Consider the following 20,705-nt stretch of genomic DNA (forward strand, 5'->3'; position numbering starts at 1 on the left):
CTGCAAAAGTCCACCATGTCATTTGGGGTGGTGCTCAGAGGGCAAACGTCCTGCTTTCCATCCGTGGTCCCAAGCCGAGATGTCAATCCCAGGTCCCTCAACACAGCCGCATCCCTTCCCCTTTCTCTTCTCGCATTTTGACTTTGATTTATCAGGAACCAATTGGGTTTGGCTTTGATTTATAAGGAGAGGCTGCTTTGCTCTGGGCCTCTTTGGAAATTTACAGCTTCAATCCTCAGAGTCCTGTTGGCTGTGTGCTTCAGACGTGCCTCTGAGCAGAAATTCCTTATCCATCGGGGGCCATTTTAATCCACTTTTTATGTGGAGAAAACAAGAAAGGTGGTGCTTTAGAGTAAAGCTAGGATTGTGAATTTGGGAGGTATGATCTGGAAATGAGAAGCAGCAACGTTTTCCTTAAAGAACTTTCCTGGAGCTTTGCGTGTGCATTCCTTTTCATGGCTTCCTTTCTTTCCATCTTGGAATGGGTTTCCAACTTAGATCCACCTTTCAAATACAGCAGATTGTTGTTGCTCCCCTCCTTTCTTTTCAACCCGATTTACAGGTTTCCATTAGATGTTCTAATGTCCAGAGGAGGGCAACCAAAATGGTGAACGGTCGGGAAACCATATCCTATGAGGACATGGCTTAAGGAGCTGGGGATGTTCAGCCTGGAGAAGAGAAGGTCCAGAGGTGATAGGATTTCCCTGCTTAAATATTTGATGGTATTTTGAAGATGATCACATCGTGTCTTGTTTCCCTGGTTTCTTACCCAACGTTAAGCCAGCGTTTCTGGTTTGCAAGTGTTGGAGAACTCTGGTTTCATACAAGCAAAGTGCTTTGTGCGAAGCTAATGTACAACCTTGCAGTAGGAGAGGGTCCTTGTCTGTAGTTATATAAACTATAGTTTATAAAGCCTGGAACAATCATCCAGATGGAGCCTATATCTTTTTTCTATAAAAAGAAATCCAGGCTGAGTCTATGCGTCTTTCAAAATAAAAATCTTGGAGCAAAATGCGCTAAATATTATGGAATGGGTTTCAGAACACCGAGATTTAAACCGCATCCGCTCACTTTATTGTAGTCTGTATTCAGAGTATGTTCTGAAATTTGCTTTGTATCGCAGAGGCAATATCAGTCTGCAGATAAATATATGAATTCGAAACGTAGCCCCATCACCAAAGCTATCACATTTATATATGGGACCGTTTGAAGGATATACGTTATGCGCACATGAATATCTTCCAGGTTATATCAACTTGTGGTGCAGATACAGAGATACCTTTCTTATCTAGGTAGCGGGGGGAAGAATACAGATCTAGTGAATTTCATTCCGGGATTAATAGGTCCAAAAATATTGAATCTGAAATGAGTGACGACTGCTGTGGTTAGAACTACCCAGATCCTATCGCCAAGCAAGATGGAGGAGCCAACGCCACATTTTATAGGAAACAAAAATGGATTCCTCCGATACGATCGCTCACATCCAGAGTATATCACAGAGAATATTCCCTATGGCCAATTTATAAGAATCAAACACAATTGCTCAGAGAGATTACGTATGGTAGAGTCTGGAAACTGAGCTTCTGCAAAAAGAGGTTATCTAGATAAGATATTACAGACAGCTGGAAAAAGCGTCGCTAAAGTGAGGAGAGACCGAAGATGACACATTCTTAAGGGAAAAACCCCCACGAACGCTCTTGACATTTAGTCTACCATTAGTCTAGCAATTCCTATCGTGAAATGGACTAGATAAGTAAATATTAGTGTTTTCTGCAAGATATGTGCACATGCAGTGTAATAAAAAAAACATGTAGCTTTTGAAGAGGACAGGAAACACTAGGAACTGAATAGTAAGAAATGATATTGGTAGATGCTATGGAAAGAAAGGTTTTGTGGCCTCTGGAAGTGAGTAGTAAAAAAATGGTAACTCTAGTAGTGGAAAGGAATATCTTTTAGAGATTTTACTACATGTTGTTATTAGCATAAGCATTCCCTATGGGAAATAAAAACATATATAGGGAACAAAAATTAAAAACTAGAGCATATCGTAGTTTTGTTGCTGTTGTTTGCCATGACTTTGACTTTAGGCAACCCAATGACCAAGAGACTCCATCAGCTGCTTTGCTCAGATCTTGCCAATTCCAGCCTGTGGCTTTTTGACTATTATAATACAAAACATAGGTGTTCAATGAATACAGTGCTGGCTATATAAATCTCCTAATGTCAGGGATTTAACTCTGGAGGATGTAGCAAAGTGCTTCAAACAGATCAATAAAATTATTTGAGAAAGAGAAGCCAGGTGGATTTGAAGCTTGGGACACTTTGACTCCAATTGGGCTCAGAGCATCTCTCGATCTTCCGATGTTTGTGAAAGCTCAGTGCTGTTTTTCATTAGCAATCAGAATGCTTGCTGGTCTTTCTGTCCATCTGTTGCTTCAATTCATTTGGGTTTTTGAATGCCGTAGGGAGAACACCTCACCCCCTTGGTTCTTCTTTTGCAAGATTATATTTAAGAAGGTAAGAGTCAACGCTCTTGCTAGCCTTTTTGCATTCTGCAGTGTTGTTTGTGCCAGTGCCAGCCCTTCTGTGCTCTGCCAAACGACAAGAGTTCATTCTGTACATGAACTTGATATGCATTTTTTAAAAATCCATAGGATAGAGCTTGGGGGGAAATCCTTTTTGGACCACAGCTCCAGGATTCCCCCAGCTTGCAGGACCACAGTGCCTAAGTATGCTGGGAGATGTAGTCCAAAGGAACTTTTCCAACTCTAGACTATGGTAATATGCGGCAGAAGACCCCTGATAGATTAGACCAAAGATCCATCTGGTTTAGCATCCGCTTTGTTAGACCAGGATTAAAGGGTGGATAGGAAGCATGTTAGCTCTTTGCCCATCTCTTGGTCCCAACTGGAATCATAGCCTGCTCATATTTAGGAGATCAAGCTGCATCAGGCCATTCCAGTTTTAAATAACTCACTTTTCCCGACAGCAGCCTGGTCCTGTAATGCTAACAGGGAGTAAGAGAAAATCCTACAGCTCAAACCTTGCACCCAAGGCAAAGCGTTGACGTTTCTAGAAGATACTTAACCGGCCTGGTGGCTCCCAATTGGGATTGTCCCCTTCATACGGCGTGTGACAAACCCGTCTGTTTCCCTGTTAAAAGGCATTCTGGGCATTAGGATGAAATGCCAAATCTAAGTGAATTTTGACTGACAGGCAATTGTTTCTGTTTTTCCTTTCCCTTTGGCCTCCGTTCCAAAACCTGCCCCATTCTCAAGGAGGAGGCTGAGATGGAGACTCTTGCAGTCTTTGGCAACTAAAGCTGGAGAAAGCCCTCTTTGCAGGCCGACAGCCATCTAATGAGATTGAGGCTGGAGAGCGTCATGGGATGGGAGATTGCAAAGGAGATGATTGCCAGTTTATATTGTGAAAGGGATCTGTCTGGTTTCAGAGGCTAGGCAGCCTTGGCGGAAACATTATGAAGCCTGTCTAACCAAGGTGACCCAATGCCCCAATAATATAAATACAAATTCATGCTTCATAGTCATGCTCAAGCTGGAATTCCTCCTGGACCGAAGTTTGAGATGTAGGACATGTCCTGGAAAAGAGGGATGTCTGGTCACCTTCTGTCTAACTGGCAAACTAAAGACGTGGAGTCTGATTCCTAAACATTTAGGAAAGAACAGAAATGGATTCCCCACCAGGAATTCTCTGTCTCCTCCTGTCCTGCATGGAAAGTCTTCTGTACAATCTTTTATGAATTAGTGGTGTTGATAGCATCAGAATATCTTAGATCAGGAGATGGCATACTGTGATCCGCCAGATATGGCTGGGATTATCTCTTCTCATCCTCAGCCAGCATAGTCAGTGATGAGGAGTGATGGGAGTTGTCATCACAAAACATCTAGAGCAGTGGTTCTCAACCTTCCTAATGCCGCGACCCTTTAATACAGTTTGTCATGTTGTGGTGACCCACAACCTATGGTCTCAGTTCCTAAGGCTATTAGAAATATGCATTTTCCGAGGGTCTTCAGCAACCCCTGTGAAAGGATCCTTCAACCCCCAAAGGGGTTGTGACCCACACATTGAGAACCTCCGATCTAGAGGGCCCCCAAATTACCAAAATATGTTCTGTCTCATAGTGGTGCCTACAATTCGTCTTTGTGTGTTTTAGCCTGTGCCTTCAAGTTGCCTGTCGATGTACAGCGACCGTGAATCTCATAGGGTCTCTAGGCAAGAGATGGTTTTACCATTTGAAATATATACAGCACCTGGTCTTTGTTGGCGATCTCCTATCCAAGTACTAACCAGAGCTGACTCTGCTCAGCTTCCAAAATCAGATGGGATCTGGTGCCTTTAGGGTATAAAGGAACCTATGTGGGAAGTTTTGTGCAAAGACTACATCATCCTGGGCAGAAAAGCCAGAGAAGAGGCCCAAAAACCAGACTTCTGTGGCTTCCCCATTTTTCAACTCTTGGATTTTAAGCTATTCTCTGCCAGCCTAACTGCTATAAACTAGCATTTCATTTTGAGGGTTTAGTTGGCTGTTTTAAGAAGCTGGGACTTTAAATGGCTTCCTGCAACTTGCACCGAAATCCCCAGGCAAACACTGAGGAGCACACAGCAGTAATTTTATTAGCTTTTATTTTCCATGTAACTTTTTTTTCTCCATAGCATAATGAAAAATATTTTCCTGGAGCTGATAGTTGTAGTATAAAATTACTGCTCCACACTAGTGCTTGCTAATTGAACTGGAAAATCATCATCACAAGGCAGGCCTGTGCTGTAGGTTCATGTGACTCCCGATAGCCAGGAGCTTATCTGGGCAACGAGGAAGAGGCTGCAGGGAACGCAGACACTGCATTTTATCTCCATCATTTGATAATGTTTATAGTCCATCTGAGCAAAGATGCATTAGTATCCTAAGTCATTGTTGGCAGAAAAATTGGGGATTTTATTTCAAGAGCGAAAGGACAAAATGGCTCAATTCAATGGCTTTGTTGTAGTCACCCAGATCATGCATTCTGTTGTTATTTGCTGTCATGTCTGCTTTGGCTTCTGATAACTCTGTGAATCGGAGACCTCTAAGAGTCACCCCACCTGCCTTCCATCAATACCTCTGTATAGATCTTACCGACTCAGAGACATGGATTTCTTGATGGAATTAATCCTTCTGTAATATGGTCTCTATGAGCTACTGACATTTGTTCACCTTAGAGTTACCTTTGAGTTGTGTGCATCCAAGGTGGACACTACTTGAAGGCCCACAACAACAGCAGTAGTCTTTCCCATTGATAGTCATGTCATCTCACGATATGTCCAAACTACAACAACCTCATTTAGTGATCTTGACTTCTAGGGAAAGTTTGGGCTTGATTTGTTCTCAGAACCATTTATTTGTCTTTTTGACAATCTATAGAACTCTCCTCCAGCGCCACATTTCAAATAAGTTTATCCTTTTCCTGTTAGTTTTCTTCCCTGTCCAGCTTTTACATCGATACATAGGAATGGGAAATACGTTGGCATGAATGATCCAGACTCTGGTAGTCAATGATGTATTTTCACACTTCAAGCTCTTATCTAATTCTGTCATAGTTGCCTTTTCAAGCCTTAGCCGTCTTCTGATTTCTTGACTGCTGTATCCATTGTGATTAATGGCTGTGTCAAGGTAAAGAAAAATGCTAACTGCTTCAACGTCTTAATTCACTCTAAAGTTATGTAAAACATATGTGGCCATTATTTTTTGGTTTTTAACTATTTAGCTGTAGCCTTACTTTTGCACTTTCTTCCTTTCATCAGTAGTCCTTCCATGTCTTTGCTGTTTCCTACTAGTAAAATGGTACCATCTGCATGTCTTGCATTGTTAATGTTCCTTCCCATAGTTTTCGTGCCTTCTTCCTTGGGAGTACCAATATGAGAGTTTACAAATGTTATTGATTAAATGTGCGGCTATGTTGTAAGTATACACTCCCCAAAAGCAAAGGATGTTATACTTGCATTGCAAGCATGCCTATTTCAAGGCTATACTTGTGAGGAATCTGTGGATGTCTGCAAGGGCCCTTGACATCTTAAAAGCCTTTACTCAAGGCCAGTCAGAGCAGACAATACTGGGATGGATGGACCAATATTCCGGCAGCATAACTCAGTAGATGTTCAAACCAGGCTTCGCCTGCAATGTGAAATGCTTTGTGTGAGTGTGTGTGTGTTGTGGCTTTGTCTTGGTGCAGGGAGTCAACAGCCACCTGACTGCCTTTTGCAGTGTGTGAGAGAATGTGGGTTAATGCCTGTATATTTTACATAGCGGAATTTACTGTATAAACACAATAAACACACAAAGCACATTCCCTTGGAAGCGAGATTGGATCATAAATACCAAGTGCTTTCTTCGATGCAGGTGATATCATTTTTGAGGCTGTTGGAGAGACATAAAACGTCTCCATTCATCTTAGTGTAAACATGTTGCTTGGCTCTCAGGGAGAGCGGGGAATACCTGTCTCTCAGCTTCAGCGCACAGTCGGAAGAAGGGCACTTTCCCTCACCAGGTGGTTGGGAAGACAAGCAAAACAAAGGCCGAGATTGGCTTCAGAAGTGGCTGACACTGTGAATCCATACAGAGATGCAAAATAATTAGGGATATCGTGGGGGTGCCGTTTCTCTTGGCCCCTGCATCTGGTTGTACGCTCCAGAGTCCAGTTTCCAGGCTTTTCTTTCCAAAGCAGGAAAATGAAGGAAGATTTTCAAGACTTGACATCGGGACCAGAATTCCAGTTGCTCATCCCAACCAGAATAAGCCAACTGAATCAAGGGGGATTTGGTAATGCAGCATGTCATATAAGGTCCATCGATTCAATGGGTTGGCCGTTCTGCTGTTCAGAAAATCATACTGAGAATGTACAAGTCGGTCTTATCAGTCACTACAGCAGCTCTTTGGATTCCAGGCAAAGATATACTTCATATATTGAACAAATCTTGCCAAGGAAACCCCATGAGAGGTTCATCTTAGGGTCGCTGTAGGTCGGAAATGAGTAGAAGGCACACAACAACAACAACACTGACTAATCTATTTGGATGATGGATAATGAATTATAGGATATGTTTTACGTGGAAGAAATTCTTGCTTTGGGGGCTTGGTGCAAATTAAGTTTCAGAGAAAGCATGAAGGGGTTCTTGGTGGCTCCAGAGCAATTTGATGGCCTGCAATAGTCCTGGTCTTGCTCTTCCAAACATCATTGTATCCAACCAGAGCCTGAATAGTCTGAAGGCAAGGGATCACATCTGATATTGGGTGCTAAGCAAGGCCAGGCTTGTTTAGTACAGTACTTGGAAGGGGGACCACCAAGGGAAACCAGGCACTATAGGCTCTGTTATAGAAGACAAAAGGCAAACCACCTCTGAGTATTCTTTCCCTTTAAAAACCCCTATGAAACCCGTGGGATCACCATAAGTCTACAGACAGCCCGGAGGCACATGCAAACATGATTCAGAGAGGACAGAACCTATAGCATCACCTCACTTGGAAGATACTATACTGTTTTTAAAAACCTACAGCCCTGCTGTGAAGTCCTTTGGCTGCTTTGAGGAACCTTTTGTCTGAGAGGAGCACAAAATGCCCATTTGCAGAAGGATGCTCAAGGCCTTTAGATGTAAAATATTAGGGGGGGAAAGTTTGATTCCCCCCCCCCATCTCCTGTCTGAAATCCATTTGGTGCCAACAGAAGAGCTGCTCTGCAGTTAATTTTAGAGCAATAAACTATATCGACAAGAAGAAAGCAAAGTGGGGAGTGCACAAATGAGATGGGAGAAAGAGAGCAAGGTGTTGGTCAGCAGAAATCTTTGGAGAGAGGCTCTTCGCTGCCCCATTCCAGGGCGAAATTGGGCTCTCATCCCTCTCTGAGAGGTAACAGATTGTCTGTTTGGGCATTAGCATGATAGCTGGAAGATGGGATACAGTGAGAGAGGCCAGGTTTTTAAAGAATGCCCAAGGGTTGCTGCGATTGCCGTTTGAGCGATCTGGCTGCCTCGAGGTCATTGCTAATTAGCAATGTGTTGCCGTAAGAAGCCAGCATTAAAAATGTAATGCCATGCTGCGAAAACAGCCCCTGATCGGCAACCTCCCCTTTGAAGCTGGGACATATCTTGTCACCCTACGACATCTGGAGAAGAGAATATGGACACATCAGGGAAGAAGCAGCAGCAGCAGTGAAGGGAGGAGACAGGATCTCGCCGAAAGTGCATTTAATCAAGCCGAGGCGGGATTGGCGCTCGGATGAGACCCGAGTGTGACAGCTGTTATGGGATCTGCGACGCAGAGAGGCCTGCTGGCAAAAATGCATCAGTTCCTATGATATCTGGGTGTCTTTTCTTCTCTCTTTGTAATTGCAGAGATGGTGTCTGCATAAATCTTTTTCCCCGGCGCACCTCCAGCGAAAGGAGCAGCCCCGGAGGATGGAGAAGCTCTAGCAGGAAATGAGTTACTCACATCGCCAGCAGACACAATAGGCCACCAACCCAAGACAGTGAATGATGATAACAGCAGCCAGAACAAGGAGGGGATCTCCATGTCTGGCTAGATTTATTGGACAGACTTCAGTTTCTGTGGGATCCATGATGTGACATTTCCATAACCATCACAGATTAAGGCCTTAGTTCTCAAATGGAGGGTCTAGAGAACATGGATTTGCAACCCAAGAGTGGCAGAGGGCTGTACCTGCTACATCAGTGATTTCCAAACTTTGGTCTTCCAGATGTTTTGGGTTGCATTTCCAAATTCCTCACTGTTGGCCAATGCTCCCCAGCCCGCATATGGCCTGTGAACCACATCACTCATGAGGTAGGATGGGAGGTGGACTTCCAGTGTTAACAACTATCAGTGGTAAGGACATATCCAGCCAATGAGAGGGTAAAGGCCTCTGAACCTTCAAGAGTCTTCCTAAGCCTGCCAGCCTCCAGTTCCACCAGTAGACAGCAAAGACCCTGCACTGGGAAACTCTGGTGCCATGTCTGGATTTAGGCAACATGGTTTCACTTCTAGGTCAGAGAGGAGAATCCAAAAAGTATGGACTCTGAGCCAAAGAAAACACTCGGATCGGTAGATTCCCTTCATTAAACATTTTTTGACCAATTGCATTTGGATGCCAAGGGAGCAGGCAACAAGACACGTTTTCTGGCAGCTGAAGTTGTTATTTGAACAGAACTTATTCATGGCCATCATTCTGCCCTCAGGCTCTGGGCTTCCCTGGTGCATCTGATAACTTCAACAGCTACCTTCAGATGCTGAAATTACTTATGGTTTCTTCCTAAAGCTGCAGGGAAGCTCTGTCCTGGAGAAGGCAGCGGTCGCTGGAGCGAGCAGGGATTTCAGCTCTGCTGTGTATGATTCTCAGCCTTCAAGTAATAGCACAATAATGAATTTCAGACCTGACGTTGAGAGAGGAAAAAATATCATTGAGGGCTGCCAAATTAATTGATCTTCCCAGCATCCCACTTTTCTGTTTCTCTGCCACGCATGGCTTGTTGATCTTGTTGAATCATTTCCCTAGTCAACACAGTACCTTGTGTGTGTTACAGCCATTCAAATGCTGTCGCTGAGCTCAGAAAATAAGGCTCCAATTAATTTAGCCAGTAATTCGGAAGCTGGCCCAAGAAAAATGGTTGCCTTTGGGGATACTCTCAAGATAGGTGCTTGGCAATGGCAGCAATGGTTCAGATGAAATTTTCAAAGCTTTTACAGTTCTGCATGAACAGCCATCTTCTGATAGTTGGGACATTGTCAAGGTAATCTTGGATTCAAGATGGGTCTGTGAAATAGTAGGCAAGTTCTCCGTGGCCTTAGTGTGATGCCAACACATCCCAAGCAAACCATTTGCTTCCTCAAGAGCTGGATTATCTGCAAATACTTCTTGGTCAGACTTGGGTCTTCTTCTGGACAATATCCAGTGCTACTCAAAGAGATGGTCCTTGATGGGATCATCAGCTGCCAGTCTGCATAGCATTTCCAGGAAAGAAATAGTTGTATTATATGGGAAGAAATATGGTACTGGTCCCTGGCACATTGGGTATGTGTGTTGGTCCCCCACATCATATAGCCTATGAAGTATTGACCCAAAGTAGCCTTAGTGAAGAAACAGAATGCTAGTAGATCCTAGCTGCCGGACCCTTTGGGCTCCAGACACACACCATGACTTTGTTGTTGTTGTTGTTGTTGTGTGCGTTCAAGTTATTTCTGACTTATGGTGACCCTAAGGCGAATGTATCATGGGGTTTTCTTGGCAAGATTTGTTTAGAGGAGGTTTGCCATTGCCTTCCCCTGAAGCTGAGAGTGTGTGACTTGCCTAAGATCACTCTGTGGGTTTCATGGCCAAACTGGGACAATTAATTAATCACCTGCAGATCCTAGGAAGAGTAGCCAGTATGCCTTTTTCCCCATTATCTTTGGTTAACCCTCCACTCTCCCATTGGAAGAATAGTAATTCCTTCCCCGCTCTCCTTTGTAGTCTCAGCCATCTCTATTCAGCATCAGCGGCTTTGCATGGAAGTGACTAAGCACATGCTGCTGTTCTTGTTTCTTAATTTATCTCGAGGTTCCTCCGAAGGGCCCTAGGCTGCAACGAAATAAGAAGCTGGAAGAGCGAAGATGACTAAACCTAGTGTGAAGTAGAGATGAGACTTGCTGCCGAGCCTGTATGTTGTTGCTTTGAAATCATGAGGCTTTGGAAACAGATACCAGCAGTGCCCTGCTGTTGTTGCTTTCCTTTCATTGAGGTGAACCTTCCGTGCAATGACCCATCCAAAGTGTCAATGGATTTCCTAAACCGGCATCTCACTCCTTGGATCTTGGTCAACACGCTCCGTCTCTCTGCCCACTCCATTCCCCTTTCACAATGGTATTAAAAACGTGGAAAAACAACAGCTCCACGGATTAATCATACCTGCTATTCTTCTACATGATTGAAAAGCAATAGTCACCCTTCATGATTAAGATGCCACTCTGTCCCTGTTTCCTTCTCTTCTGCCTTCCATACCCCTTATTTATGCTCACCCCCACAATCGCTTTGAAAGAGATGAGTCTCTTGCTAGAAACAAGGGGATTGATTTTGAGATGGCAGGCAGCCTATCCTGAGGTCGTCTCCAGCCCACCTGCACCGTGAATCACATCTCAGGTTTCCTAGTTGAGGGCTTTCAGATCTGGAGTTTTCAAGCTCTTGATGTGCAACTTTATTAAGGGAAGGCCAGAAGAGAAACTGGTGGGATGGGGGAGATGCCGAGACTCTGGCAAGCCAGTGCCAATGGGTTAGATGGACAACTAGTGTGACCCAGTGTAGACAATACTACAATTCATCCCATGGAATCAGAGAGATCTGATGCAAAGCAGTCAGATATAGAAGAGCCTCTGGCTCCAAGTGACTGCTGTCCTCCCTAAATTCTGAGCAGCTAGTGGCCAATGCAGCTTATGAAGAACTTCTGCAAGGTGGGATGGCACCTCAGCTAGAGTTGAGGGACATTGAGGAGACACCCTATGATTTGTGTAACATCATCATGACAAGGAACAGTGGCCAGGGAATCAAGCCTTTCTTTGATAAGAAACACTGAGCAATCATGCACCTGGCATCTCATGGCCAAGCAGCTATAAATCCCACAACAACCTTCAGGAACCTTTGTGCCCTTCCTACTCATGGATTTATTTGGATTCTTGACCTCTGGGCTGGCTTATGGTGTACATCATCTCCTTGTCTTTCTCTTGTGGCATCTGATATTGTGACTGCTAGATTCTGGAAGGGATGAGACCTTTGCTAATGCAATTTTCGTTAACTACCTTGAGTATTTAGTAGAACCCAGGCTGGGTTACCTCATTTGTAACTGCTTCTCCTGATACTTGCTGTCTGTAGGCAATGGAGAGGCAGCTTCCTCTGTTTTTCCAAGTCTAATCTAGACAGGCAGATGATAAGTTAGGGATATATAGTTCATCTTCTCCCTGGTTTTAGGACAAGAAGCCAGAGCCTCCCATCTTAATGACAAAATCCTCAGGCCCTAAATGAGAAATTGGAAAAGAAGAGAGCAGGTGCTTGCCAGCAATCTTATCCAACCCATTATTCTTCACCTCTCCCACCCAGATATTCCATTTCCCTTCTGGCCCTGTCAACCAGCATCTCCTTCGTGCCCAACCCTGAAAAGAGCCGCTTCTTTTTATCTCATTCCCTGGAAGTCGCTTGGTAGTCATCCGTTCCCCCTTTCCCCTCGTAAATTCACTTTATATATCAAGCCAGCAACACGGGGTCAGAGGTCTTTGCAAGAAGCAATTATTCTAAGGAACCAGCCGGCCACTCTTAGCTTGCAAAGAGAATATTCGAGGCAAGAGGAACGTCGCAGCAAATGCAGAGGTTATTGCCAAGAGTGGGAAGGGAAAAAAGGAAAGCCTCTTTCCTCTGATTGACGGATGGTAAAGCATCCTTATTAGAGCCCACATTGTTAAGCTGTCCCATGAGAAGGAGAAGGACGTGATGTCAGAGAGGCATCAAAACCCGCCAGTTGCTCAGAAGGGGAAAACCAAAGAACAATAGGCAAGGAGCCGTTCCCAAGCAGCGTCAGGTGGGCCAATTTGTCTTGTTTTGTGTTTTGAATATTTCTATCACTTTCTAAAAAATGAACAGCCTCTAATTATAGTGATTTACTCTCTACCTGGGGACATGATATTTGAGCAAGGCCAAATGCTTTGGAAAGACCGTTCAGCGAGGCGTGATTCAATTGGGGGATTTTGATAATGATATCACCACCCAAGAGAGCAAACTTCGGAGCAATTACGCCGCTCCTTGGAACGCTCCTCTGATTGAATTGCAGGATTGAAGTGCTTGCTTCTTTCTGATTATCTTTGCCTTCCTCTCCCTGGCCTTCCCCCACTTCTTCATGTATAGGACAGTACTTGGGGCAAGGAGGTCTTTCGAAAGCCAAAGGAGTGTTTAAGTTGCTTTCAAAACCCTTTCCTGAGATGCTACCACTTGAAATCCTGTAGCTCAATCCAATAGAAGCCTGCGATTTGTTGTTCTGCAATGAGCCCTTGGTTTTTGGACCAGAACCCTCCATGGATACCAAAATCCTTGGATGCCCAAGTCCCATTATATACAGTGGGGTATTAAAATGGTATTAAATGGTGAAATCAAGGTTTGCTTTTTGGGATTATTATTATTATTATTAGAATATTTTCAAGCCATGGATGGTTGAATCTGTGGACACCAAATCCGTGGATATGGATGGGTCAGCTGTACAAAATGGTTGGCCTTCTCTGCAAAAGAGTACTGATCCCTCACAGAACTACAAATCCCAGGATTCTGTAGGATGGAGCCATGGCAGTTAAAGTTGTGTCAAACTGTATTACTTCTACAGTGTAGATGCACCCTTAAAGGTGGAAGATGTGTCTGAGTACTGATTGTTATCATTTGTAACCCCACCACCTCTTTATGTCATTGGTCCCATTGGCGAACAGCTCTTACCATCAGGAAGTTCCTTCTAACGTTCAATCGAAATCTGCCCCCTGTAACTTAAAACCATTAGACTTTATCCTACCCTCTGGTGCAATGAAGAATAAACCTGCATTTCCGTTTCTGTGATAGCCCTTGAGGTGTTTAAAGAGTCCGGTCATGCCATACTTCCACCTTCTGTTCACCAGGCTGAACATGCCAACCACTGCATCACACTGGTTCATCTTTCTTTGGAGCTTCTCCAGGCAAGACCTTCTTCAATAAGTGGATCTATTTTCTACCAATTCCAGTCTTAGCATCTGAAACCTTGTCTGCCTTCAGTTCTCTGATGGGTCCTCCTCTGCTCCCTCCAAAGGTCAACAGGATGGTGGCCTTTGTGGGAACAAAGCAAGACAGACCCATTGACCCAGTTTTGTCAGTGGGGCGTGATGCTCGGCTGAACCTTCCCATCCCCTGGTTCTCCTAGCTGTGGAATGTGAAATGGCTATGATTTGACAGAGCTTGTCTGAGCATCCGTGGAACCTGCGAAAGGGTTGTTTGCTACATCAGCTGTGTGTTTCTGGCCTGCCCTTTTGTGTGTGTAACATTCCAGAAGAAGCCGAGGCAGCTGTGCCGTTTTTAGAGACAAGCTGCGCATGGACAGTTTGCGCCTGACATTTAGAAAAATCTGAGAATCTAAAGCGAGAGGCAGAAACCAAAGGATTTTCATGCTGAAAGGTCAAAGCTGGTGTGTGTGTGTGTGTGTTTTTAAAGGAAAGAATGTTTTAACATTGGTTTGTTGGTCTGTGACAACATCTAAGGCTACTGCAGCGGAGATTAGAAAATACGGATCAAGTCAGGGCAGCAAAAATGGCCAGCAGCAGGATGTTGCAAAGTGATGTCAAAAATGCCCCAAAGTTTTCCTTTTGAAAACAATGCAGATGTGACACAAGGCACCCAATTCTTGCCATTGAATTGACTTAGTCCTTTTTAATGCTGTTCCAGCCAGTGGTCATAAGTAGATGCCCTGGACTTGAATCTGACCAGTGAATTATGCATTGGATAAAATGCTATATTCCTTCCCCCCGTTTTTACTTAGCATCTGCACATTTATAGTCACATGTGGACATTAAACTAAAGATTGGCTAGAGTTCCTGTTTGGGTTTGGTATGCAAGGAAAGCAATGCTGGTTTAAAACCAAAATCCAACTCATTGCCTTCACCCTCTCTTTCCCATTTCCCGGAATCCATCTCTCTCTTGCCTTTGACTTGGAAAAGCCAGAGGAGCTGAGGTTGAGGAGGTTACATTTTTGAAATCTTTGACAAGTGCCATGTTCACGCGCGTCCTGTCATTCTGTCACATAAGTCGAGCAATGCTCCCATGCTCTGGAGTGGTGTATGTTTCATTCTGGAGTGACAACATTGATCCTCCTTTGTAGATCGCTTGTCTCCACGTTGCCTTAACAGTCAGCGCAAGTGACCTTGCAACAAGGAGGGGTGTGTGTATATGTGCGTGTTTTAATCAATGTGGTGTCTGACACATGCCTGGGCGGAGAGCTGAAGAGCATGGCTGACTTCCCTCTTGGTTTGTGTCAAGGATGAGGAGGTGCCTCAATGCCACTTGACAGCTATGAAAGTGGCTCAGACTTCTCAGAGGAACTCTGCCTCACCATAGAGGAACGGAGTGGATGTTCTTCTTGCGTGATGGTGGGATGATTTAGGATTCGGAGGTGTGTTTTTACCTAGGCCATGCCCTTTAACATGGGGATCAAGAGGTTCATATTTGAATATTAGAATTTGGAATGAAAAAAGAAAAGTAACTCTCTCCATGGAGAGATCTTATAGCACCTTTGAGACTAACTAAAGGAAGAAGTTGACAGCATGAGCTTTTGTAGACTGGGGTCTACTTCCTCAGATGCATTTGGATAGATGCATTGACAGTGCATCTGAGGAAGTAGACATAAGTCTAGGAAAGCTCATGCTCCCAACTTTTTTATTTCAGTTAGTCTCAAATGTACTACAAGATCTCTCTTTATACTGATTCGACAGACTGACATAGCTATGTCTTTGAATTCCCTCCCTGGAGACATTGAAACTGCATGGCGGGGAGAAAGCTAGACTAATTGCTTCCTCCTTGTTTACTAGTTGTATATATTCCATGTGCAAATACATATGGGCACAGTAGCTTTTCCATGGAGGCAGGAGGAGAGAAAAACACCACACAACTCTACAGCAAGGTTGTATGCTCCCGACAAAATTAGGTATTTTATTGTACTAGAAGCACAAAATGGTTTGGAGTAAAAGCTTGGCGAAAGTAGAATCCTCTGGCCATCTTGCCTCTGCTTTCTGGGAGATTCTGGGAGACTTTTCCAAGCTCCAGTTTTTATCTTGGAGACAATGACCTGTTACAGACTGCCAAAATAAAGCTGCTTCGGGTCTCTTTGAAGGTATGCTATTAAAATGATACATGGGTCCTAAGAGTCCGGAGGTCACGCCAAAGCCACACTCCATTCCTAAGCACTGGAGTGCAGCTTTGGTGCAGCTTCCGGATTCTTAGGACCCATGCATCATTTAAACAGCATACCTCCAAAGAGACCCGAAGCAGCTTTATTTTGGCAGTCTGTAACAGGCCCAAGTGACAGATGAGATGACCCCAGACCTTGATCTTATGGAGAGGGGCAAAAACTATGTGACATTCTATAGAGAGCTGTAACCTTCAGGCCTATATGTGCAGACAGTTGCCTGGGTGAAATCCGCTTATTTGTCTTTAGGTGTTGGATTAGGAGCCATTACAACAAGCATAGGAAACCAGGGGTCCTTTGCCTACTTTAGACATCTGGAGGCCACCAGGTTGGGTTGCCTTTGTATTTTAAGAGCCGCTTTCTCAGAAATGTTAAGAACCGTTTCAGTATTTCTATACCTTGACTCGCTTCTCCTGCTGGTAGTTTTAATTTGGTTTGTACATGCCAGACTGTTTCGTCCCCTGTTGCCAGTTTTATCTTGGCTTTATATTCTCCTGCTTTAATCATGCTTTAATTGTATTATTGTATTGCATTTATTTAGTCCGCAGCCCATTTACCATTGGCAAAGGAAAGGGGGAGCGACACAAAGGAGTTACATGATGCTATCTAATCATAAAACCAATAAAATCACATCGAATATCAAGTCGTAATGACAAATGAAAGGAAAACATGCACCGTTAGTAATTTTTTTTTCCCTAACGTCTTCAACCTAGTTTTCAAAATGACATTTGAAAATGTTACAGCCTGGGTCATTTTGATTTTGTGTCCTTCCATACGTACCAAAGCTAGCGATGCTTCAGGACTGCTTGGAAATAATGCAAAGAGTGGGGTAAACCATTTTCCCTCGAGCCCTTATAAAAGATTTCCAATAAAGCAGTAGATGTGTTGATGTTTCAGTATCCAATGTGTCTAGAAGCCATCACTTTTGCAAAGAGGGGTCTATTATCATCATCATCATCATCATCATCATCATCATCATCATCATCATCATCTATTTCTAGAGCACTGTAAAGTTTGCACAGCGCTTTACATACCCGGCCCAGAAGAGGAAAATCTGGATCACTCAACACTCCATTGTGAACAAACTTGACTAGTGCTTTACAGATAAAATCACTCAGATCCACTCTGACTTGGATGCTATAATTCAGTGTTCCTCAAACATTGGTCTTCCAGGTCTTTTGTATTTCAGCTCCCAGAATTCCTAACTACTGGTTAAGTCGGCTAGGGCTTCTGGGGGCTGAAGTTCAACATAGCTGGAGGACCAAATTGTCCAGCCAAGAGGCTCTCAGACTTTGATCTTCTAGATGTTTTGGACTTTAGCTCCCAGAATTGCTTACTGTTGGCCAGCTGGGGAGTCTGGGAGCTGAAGTCCAAAATACAAGGATGATCAAGGTTTGGGAACCGCTGCTATATTGACACAGATCTGGTGGATGTAACTTTGGCCCCTGCTTGCCCAGTGATAATGGATACTGTTCCATTTTTGCAACCCAAGAATGCCTATATTAAGCCTGGCATGCATTCTCCAACATTACCACCCATAAGTACTGCTGGCGATTTTGAGGGTAGGATAAGTACATGGGATGCATGAGCAGGACAGACACATTCTTGGGCCAGACTAGGAGGAGGGCAGAGAAAATGAGAAGGCAGGGACAAAGGGGACAAATAGCTTATTCTGCAATTAAGAAAGAAATGCATACTTTGAGCCCAGGATTTCTCGCTTCTCGTGAGCAGCCATTTCCCACCAATGTCTGGCTTCTCTTGAGCTTTCATCCCCTTCGCAGGCAGATGTGTCGCATAAAACCCAAGGAAAAAGCAGCCCACTTTCTGAAGCAATGGGCTCACTCCAGGACTGAACGTTGGCACTCGGCTGGATCTGTTGCACAAGCCTCTGCCTTCCAAAAGGAATATATGTTTAAAAAAAATACAAAGCTTTGAATAATTTACCGAGTCCCAGTGTTAAAAGGAAGATTGATGATGTTTCTCTTCTCCCCGAGGGGAGCTGATCTTGTCTCCTGCAGCAAAGCGGTTATGTTAAAGGGTTTTTTCCCCCTCCGAGGAATGTCAGAATGCGGCACCATCATATAGTGCAAAATCAGAAGTCCACCTCATCCCAGGTCTTACCATTCAAGCTGAAAGCTGGTTCTCAGTTTGCAGCCAACCTATTAAGCAAGGCAAGCTCTGAGAGAGGGTCTTTCATTTGCAGTAATGGAGGGACAGTGCACACAGAGTTTGCATGGAGATCCTAGCTTTTCCATTTTGTCTTGTGCTTTGTATTATTTCCCCCAAGTGAAACTCTTTTTCTCTTTCTAGTTAGGGGTTGTGACAAACTCTCCGCGGATAAAGTCGCAAAGTCACGTCGCATGATTTGTGGTTGTAATGCGGTGTAATTAACACATCTTTATATTGCTTGACAAAACGTATAACCCCCCCCCCCCCATCAAGAGATTTCAGAACAGTGTGCAACAGATTGAAATTACCCTGATATTAAAAAGCAGCAATAAAAAGAAATAGATTGTGTAATTAAAATTGTGGCTGGAATGTTTCGAGGCAAGCAACTGAAGCGCCTTCAAAGAAACTTTGTCCACAAAGGAAAGGAAGTCTAGAAATCTGGCTTCATCTCCATCATGTGTCTTATGAATGCTGGTTTCCTCTCTCTCAACCGGGTTTGGCTTTCCTTTGACTAACTTGTTTCTCCCTTCCTATTGTCTTGTTGGGTACCATTTTTAATTTTTTGAACAAGTAATCATTGGCATCCTCCACTTTCTCTACCTTTTTGCTTGCCTTCCTAGCCAAGGGTATCTTTGCACTAACCTTGGGTGCATAGAGATATGTGCCAATAATTGCATTTATTTTTCTTAAACTCTTAATGCACCTATGGCTTGATTATGGAAATTGGAAAACTGCCTTCTTGGGGTTCAAAGTGGTCCTGAATTTGGGGAGAGAATGATCCAGTCCATTAGTTTTTTCTTCGTGGTGTGAATTAGTAAATGTTTGGGGTCCGCAGACATTCCTATCAGTAGCATGCTCTCTCTATCTCTCCCTATCTATCTGTATATATATTTCTGTTGCAAGAGTAGTTGTAGGACTTGCCATCTTTCTGAGTTCCCATGGTTTCCCGAGGAGCGAAAACCGACAGCATGGTTCATTCTGCTTTTCCTTGGCTTTGAATGGGTCAAGGACCTTTGGCCCTGACCACTCTCCAGCCGCCTCTGTAGCTTCTTAGGTTTTAATGGGCATCACTCATGCGCTGATTGCACATTTCATAACTATTTTCATAACTGCAAGGCACGGAAAATGGGTTAGCTGTATTTAAAATGAGGTTTGTGCTCTGGTTGGATATTTTGAGTAGTGGTACTGGCATCCCCCTTGTTATTCCATTCATCAGTGGATGAGGGAGTAATTTTAGCTGCGGCACACAAGTATGCAAAGGTTTTATTGGGATTGGGTAACAATTAAAAATCCTTTCCTGACCCAAGTTGAAACAGGACTCAGGGTGCATCTACACTGTAGAAATAATGCAGTTGGATGCCATAGCTTCATCCTACAGTAATCCTGGGGTTATACAGTTTTGCGAGGCACTCTTTGGCAGAGAAGGCTTTCAAAAGACCTTGCAAAACTACAAATCCTGGGATTCCATAAGGTAGAGCTACAGCATGAAAAGTGGTGTCAAACCGCATTGTTTCTGCAGTGTAGATGCACTGTTATGCCCATAGTATCTGGAACTGTGTCTCTCCCCATATCAACCTACCTTTCTTTTAGTCCCACCAGCCTCCCAAATTGGTCTGGTGAGAATTCAGGAAAGAGCCTTCTTGGTGGCTGATCATTCTCTCATGGAATTTCCTTTTTGCAAAATCATGCCTTAGCCCAATTGACACCTGAGTTGTCTCTCTGCCAGCTGTTTACCTGCTCAATGTGATGATGGCATCTGGGCCACTTTTCTGTCAATCATCTGTGCAATTGGCATGATGGTGGCTTCTGGGCTACTTTTCTCGCAGTCCCCTTTGTGGTTGACATGATGGCATTGGCCTCTGGGTTACTTTTGTGGCAATCCTTTGTTTGGTTGCCATGATGATTGCATCTGGACTAGTGTTCTAGAAATGCTGTGTGTGATTGGCATGATGGTGGCATCTAGGCTACCTTTCTGGCAATCCTCTGTATTATTGGCATGATGGTGGCATCTGGGGCACTTTTCTGGCAATCCCCTGTGTGATTGCTATGATGGTGGCATCTGGACTATTTTTCTGGTGCTCCTCCGTTAGATTGGGCACCCAGCCTGTGTAGCTGTTTGATGCTCTGTATCTCCAAGAAGCCCCAAGACTAGGCCACCCTTGGTATGTGCAGCTTTTTTGTGCACGTTTCCATTGAATGCAGCAACCCTGTGGTTCCTTTTGAACAGATGCCTTCCCTGACAGGAAGAAAAGAAGCCTTCATCAAATACGACTCAGGTGTAGATGCCGCTGCGCTGTTTAGAAATCTAATGGAAGTGCTGGGGGTGGAATTATCAGATCTTCAAAAAATAACACACACACACACACACACACACCAAAGAATGGAGAAGGAGGAGGAGAGGGGGGCTGAAGGGTTAAGGCCATCAATCTTGCATGGGACAGGGGACGGAGCTGTTTATATATTTCAGTCCCACCGAGACAGGTTTTATTGATAGATTACCTTCTGCGGCGCTCCTTTTTGTCCCTCCCTCCCGGGTGTGTTAACTCGACAGCCCCTTTCAAGTT

At 44.1% G+C, this 20,705-nt stretch overlaps 1 protein-coding gene across 2 annotated transcripts in view; it reads left to right on the plus strand.

Moving 5' to 3' along the window:
• The window catches only part of LOC149306482 (mitotic spindle assembly checkpoint protein MAD1-like), a 366,682-nt gene that overhangs the window by 317,453 nt on the left and 28,524 nt on the right, over positions 1 to 20,705 (plus strand). The window lies entirely within an intron of this gene.

This window comes from Sceloporus occidentalis, unplaced genomic scaffold, assembly GCF_023333645.1.
Source record: "Sceloporus occidentalis isolate IW3139 unplaced genomic scaffold, rSceOcc1.0.p SCAF_10, whole genome shotgun sequence".
Classification (NCBI taxonomy): domain Eukaryota; kingdom Metazoa; phylum Chordata; class Lepidosauria; order Squamata; family Phrynosomatidae; genus Sceloporus; species Sceloporus occidentalis.